The sequence below is a fragment of the Rhinoraja longicauda genome, chromosome 38, assembly GCF_053455715.1.
Source record: "Rhinoraja longicauda isolate Sanriku21f chromosome 38, sRhiLon1.1, whole genome shotgun sequence".
Lineage (NCBI taxonomy): Eukaryota > Metazoa > Chordata > Chondrichthyes > Rajiformes > Arhynchobatidae > Rhinoraja > Rhinoraja longicauda.
In genome coordinates, this window is record NC_135990.1 from 9,275,329 (window position 1) to 9,281,328 (window position 6,000).

The following is a 6,000-nucleotide window of genomic DNA, read 5'->3' on the forward strand; positions in this document are numbered from 1 at the left end:
CCTTCAGATTATGTGTATACCTATACCTTCAGATTATGTGTATACCTTGCATCATCAGATTATGTGTATATCTTGCATCATCAGATTATGTGTATACCTTGCATCATCAGATTATGTGTACACCTTGCATCATCAGATTATGTGTATACCTTGCACCATCAGATTATGTGTACACCTACACCAGATTATGTGTATACCTTGCACCATCAGATTATGTGTATACCTATACCATCAGATTATGTGTACACCTACACCAGATTATGTGTATACCTTGCACCATCAGATTATGTGTACACCTACACCAGATTATGTGTATACCTTGCACCATCAGATTATGTGTACACCTACACCAGATTATGTGTATACCTTGCACCATCAGATTATGTGTACACCTACACCAGATTATGTGTATACCTATACATTCAGATTATGTGTATACCTATACCATCAGATTATGTGTATACCTTGCCCCTTCAAATTATGTGTATACCTTGCATCTTTAGATTATGTGTACACCTATACCTTCAGATTATGTGTATACCATGCACCTACAGATTATATGTATACCTATACCATCAGGTTATGTGTATACCTATACCATCAGATTATGTGTATACCTATACCATCAGGTTATGTGTATACCTATACCATCAGATTATGTGTATACCTTGGACCTTCTGGTCTACCCCAACAGCTGCTGACAACATTCTACTGCTGCACCATAGAGAGCATCCTAACACATGGCATCCCTGTGTGGTACCTCAGCTGCACGGAGGCAGCGAGGAAAGCTCTTCTGCGGGTAGTCCATAGAGCTCAGAGGACCATCAAAACACAGCTACCAGCCTTGGAGGGCATCTACAACACACGATGCCTCAGAAAAGCCACCAGCATCCACAAAGACTCTTCACACCCCTGCAACAGTCTGTTCGAACTCCTTCCATCGGGCAGACGATACAAGGCCTTCTACGCCCGCACCTCCAGACTCAGGAACAGCTTCATCCCCAGGGCCATAGCTGCCATGAACCGGTCCTGCTGAGCCGGATGGTCACATCGCACAGTGAACCGGCACAGATCTACTTGCACTTTATTCTGTCTTAAAACTCTTACAATTTGTTTCATTGGGTTGTTTAAATTAATACTGACTAGCTAATTAATTTATTACATCGTTTGGGAGGCGCATTCCCAATCTCGTTGTACCCCTGTACAATGACAATAAAGATATATTGTATTGTATTGTATGTGTATACCTTGCATCTTTAAAGCTTCACCTGCTAAAGCTGACACCAAAACACTTAGACCATAAGACACAGAACAGTACATCATGCAATGGGAAGGAACTGCAGATGCTGGTTTATACCAGAGATAGGCACAAAGTGCTGGAGTAACTCATCAGGTCAGGCAGCAGCGGTAGAGTTGCTGCCTTACAGCGAATGCAGCGCTGGAAACCTGGGTTCGATCCTGACTACGGGCGCCGTCTGTAAGGAGTTTGTACGTTCTCCTCGTGACCTGCGTGGGTTTTCTCCGAGATCTTCGGTTTCCTCCCACACTCCAAAGACGTACAGGTTTGTAGGTTAATTGACTGGGTAAATGTAAAAATTGTCCCTAGTGTGTGTAGGATAGTGTTAATGTGCGGGGATCGCTGGGCGGTGCGGACTTGGTGGGCCGAAGGGCCTGTTTCCGCGCTGTATCTGAAATATGAAAATATGAAAATATCAGGTCAGGCAGCAGCGGTAGACTTGCTGTCTTACAGCGAATGCAGCGCTGGAAACATGGGTTCGATCCTGACTACGGGCGCTGCCTGTACGGAGTTTGCACGTTCTCCCTGTGATCTGCGTGGGTTTTATTCGAGATCTTCGGTTTGCTCCCACACTCCGAAGACGTGCAGGTTTGTCGGTTAATTGGCTTGGTAACTGTAAAAAATTGTGCCTAGTGGCTGATCATCTAAAATCAGTACCCCATTCCTGCTTTCCCATATCCCTTGATTCCGTTAGCCCTAAGATCTTTAGAAGGGTCTCGACCCGAAACATCACCCATTCCTTCTCTCCAGAGATGTTGCCTGTCCCACTGAGTTACTCCAGCTTTTTGTGTCTATCTTCGAACTATATCTAACTCTCTGTTGAAAACATCCAGTGAATTGGCCTCCACTGCCTTCCGTGGCAGAGAATTCCAGATTAACAACTCTGGGTGAAAAGGTTTTTCCTCATCACAGTCCTAAATGGCCTCCCCCTTATTCTTAAACTGTGACCTCTGGTTCTGGACTCAGAGTTTTTCTTTTTAAATGTTTCTGCAAGTTTCTGCCTACTAAAATGGCGCCGTGATGTACTACAGTTTTTAGGGCCAAGTGGTCTATCTTGCTCCTCTAGTATCTTTGATTGTATCTGCCTCAACTATCTCCTCTGGAAGCTCGTACCAAAAACCTACTACCTCCTCTTTGAGACTGGGGGAATGTTGAGGGGGGGGGGAGCTGTAATAGTGAATCATCAGAACCTGTGCAAACTGGACCTGTGTCTTTATGTAAAAATACAGTACAGGGGAAACCGGAGCACCCGGTGGAAACCAACGCGGTCAGCAGGGAGACCGTACCAACACAGGCAGCACCCGAGGTCAGGATCGAACCGGGGTACTTGGAGCTGGGAGGCAGCAGCTCTATCCTGGAGCGACTAGGCTTGTATACACTGGAATTTAGAAGGATGAGAGGAGATCTTATCGAAACGTATAAGATTATTAAGGGATTGGACACGTTAGAGGCAGGAGGAAACATGTTCCAAATGTTGGGGGAGTCCAGAACAAGGGGCCACAGTTTAAGAATAAGGGGTGGGCCATTTAGAACGGAGATGAGGAAAAACTTTTTCAGTCAGAGAGTTGTAAATCTGTGGCATTCTCTGCCTCAGAAGGCAGTGGAGGCCAATTCTCTGAATGCATTCAAGAGAGAGCTAGATAGAGCTCTTAAGGATAGCGGAGTCAGGGGGTATGGGGAGAAGGCAGGAACGGGGTACTGATTGAGAATGATCAGCCATGATCACAGTGAATGGCGGTGCTGGCTCGAAGGGCCGAATGGCCTCCTCCTGCACCTATTGTCTATTGTCTATTACCCGCTGCACCACCGTGCCATGTTATTCTGCACCGTGACAACGTGGGAGGTCCATGAGCTGTGAGCAGGGTCTCTGGGTCGAGCTGGGGAGTGCCAGAACTGGGCGTGGGATCGGATCAACACAGATCGGGAAAGTGGGTGGGTTTGCAGATGCAACCAGGGATTTCTGTATGTCCCCTGTAATGGGCCATTTTGGTCAGCACCGATAAGTCGGGCCAAAGGGTCTGTTTCTATGCTGAACTACTCTCTATAGTCCATGTAGGCTTTAAACACACAGGAAAATGTGTTGTACCCCTGTGGAAGATGCAAAATGAAAGTGTCTTGGGGTATTATTAAGAGTAACATTTCCATCGTGCGGAAAATGTGCTGATCCAGCACTTCCAGAGGTCTGGAGGGTGCTGGATAATTGGAGGTGTGGTAGGGATGGCACAGGGGAGGGACATGTTTAAGTTCACCTTCAGGTTTATTGTTGTCATGTGTACAAACTTTGGTGTGCATGCTGTCCAAACATGCTATCCAAACAGGTGCAATCAAGTCAATAGATAGAGCAAAGGGGGAGATACAGAGTGCAGAATATAGTTCTCAGCATTGTAGGGCTTGAGTTCCATAGACAAGTCCAACGTCTGCACTGGTGTAGAGCGTACCCTAGTTTATGGAAGGACCGTTCAGAAGCCCGGTATCAGAGGGGAAGCAGCCGTTCCCTAGTCTGGTGTTACGCACTTTCATGCTTGTTCACCTTCTGTCAGGAGGGAGTAAAGAGAAGAATGAATGACAGGGGTGGGATATCTTTGACTATGTCAGAGATACAGCATGGAAACTCCGACTAACGATCCCGGGCACTTGTTCTATCCCCCACACTAGGGCCATTTTGCAGAAGCCCATTAACCTACAAACCCGTATGTCTTTGGGATGTGGGAGGAAACCGGAGCACCCAGAGAAAACCCACGCAGTCCCAGGGTCGACGTACAAACTCCGCACAGACGACACCTGTAGTCAGGATCGAACCCGCGTTCCTGGTGCTGGAAGGCAGCAACTCTACCGCTGCGCCACAGTGCACAGCTGTTGGCTGCTTTTCTGAGGCAGAGTAACGTGTAGACGGAGTGAATGGTGGAAAGTTTGGTCTGTGTGTGACGGACTGGGCTACATCTACCAACTCTGGCCACATTGTGGGCCGAAGGGGCCTGTTTCTGTGCTGTATTATTCTGTGTTATCATATCATATCATATATATACAGCCGGAAACAGGCCTTTTCGGCCCTCCAAGTCCGTGCCGCCCAGTGATCCCCGTACATTAACACTATCCTACACCCACTAGGGACAATTTTTACATTTACCCAGCCAATTAACCTACATACCTCTGTTATAGCAAAGCATTTGATCAGATTTTAGATTTAGATTTAGAGATACAGCGCAGGAACAGGCCATTCGGCCCACCGAGTCTGCGCCGCCCAGCGATCCCCGCACACTAACAATATCCTACACACACTAGGGACAATTTTTACATTTACCAAGCCAATTAACCTACAAACCTGCACGTCTTTGGAGTGTGGGAGGAAACCGAAGATCAGTGGCTGCTCAGCTGTTGAATGTAAGATCTTGAGACAATAGACAATAGACAATAGGTGCAGGAGGAGGCCATTCGGCCCTTCGAGCCTGTACGCACCGCCATTCAATGTGATCATGGCTGATCATTCTCAATCAGTACCCTGTTCCTGCCTTCTCCCCATACCCCCTGACTCCGCTATCCTTAAGAGCTCTATCTAGCTCTCTTGGACACATTAGAGGCAGGAAACATGTTCCGAATGTTGGGGGAGTCCAGAACCAGGGGCCACAGTTTAAGAATAAGGGGTAGGCTATTTAGAACAGAGATGAGGAAAAACTTTTTCAGTCAGAGAGTTGTGAATCTGTGGAATTCTCTGCCTCAGAGGGCAGTGGAGGCCAATTCTCTGAATACATTCAAGAGAGAGCTAGATAGAGCTCTTAAGGATAGCGGAGTCAGGGGGTATGGGGAGAAAGCAGGAACGGGGTACTGATTGAGAATGATCAGCCATGATCACATTGAATGGCGGTGCTGGCTCGAAGGGCCGAATGGCCTACTCCTGCACCTATTGTCTATTGTCTATTGTCTATTGTCTTGAATGCATTCAGAGAATTGGCCTCCACTGCCTTCTTGAGGAGACATAAAAAACGTTTTTTCCCACGAGCAGTAGTTCTACTCAACGACCAAAAGTCTGCAGCCTCCTTTTGCTCTGGTATTTTATTTCATTCTTCACATTTGTAAATTATAATGTTTTTGTCTTAATTGTTTACTGTATGTCGTGTTATCCTTGCGAACAAAGCACCAAGGCAAATTCCTTGTACGTGTACATACTTGGCTAATAAAATGTATTCAATTCAATTCAATTCAATTCTGCCACTTCTGGAGAGGGTTTGTTTGCCTGAGTGTCCCATCACGAGGGCCAACCCTGCCCATCTTGTGGGTAGAGAGTCTCATTTCTGCAGCCGTTTCACACTGTCAATAGACAATAGACAATAGGTGCAGGAGGAGGCCATTTGGCCCTTCGAGCCAGCACCGCCATTCAATGTGATCATGGCTGATCATTCTCAATCAGTACCCTGTTCCTGCCTTCTCCCCATACCCCCTGACTCCGCTATCCTTAAGAGCTCTATCTAGCTCTCTCTTGAATGCATTCAGAGAATTGGCCTCCACTGCCTTCTGAGGCAGAGAATTCCACAGATTCACAACTCTCTGACTGAAAAAGTTTTTCCTCATCTCCGTTCTAAATGGCCTACCCCTTATTCTTAAACTGTGGCCCCCGGTTCTGGACTCCCCCAACATTGGGAACAAGTTTCCTGCCTCTAACGTGTCCAACCCCTTATATGTTTTGATAAGATCCCCTCTCATCCTTC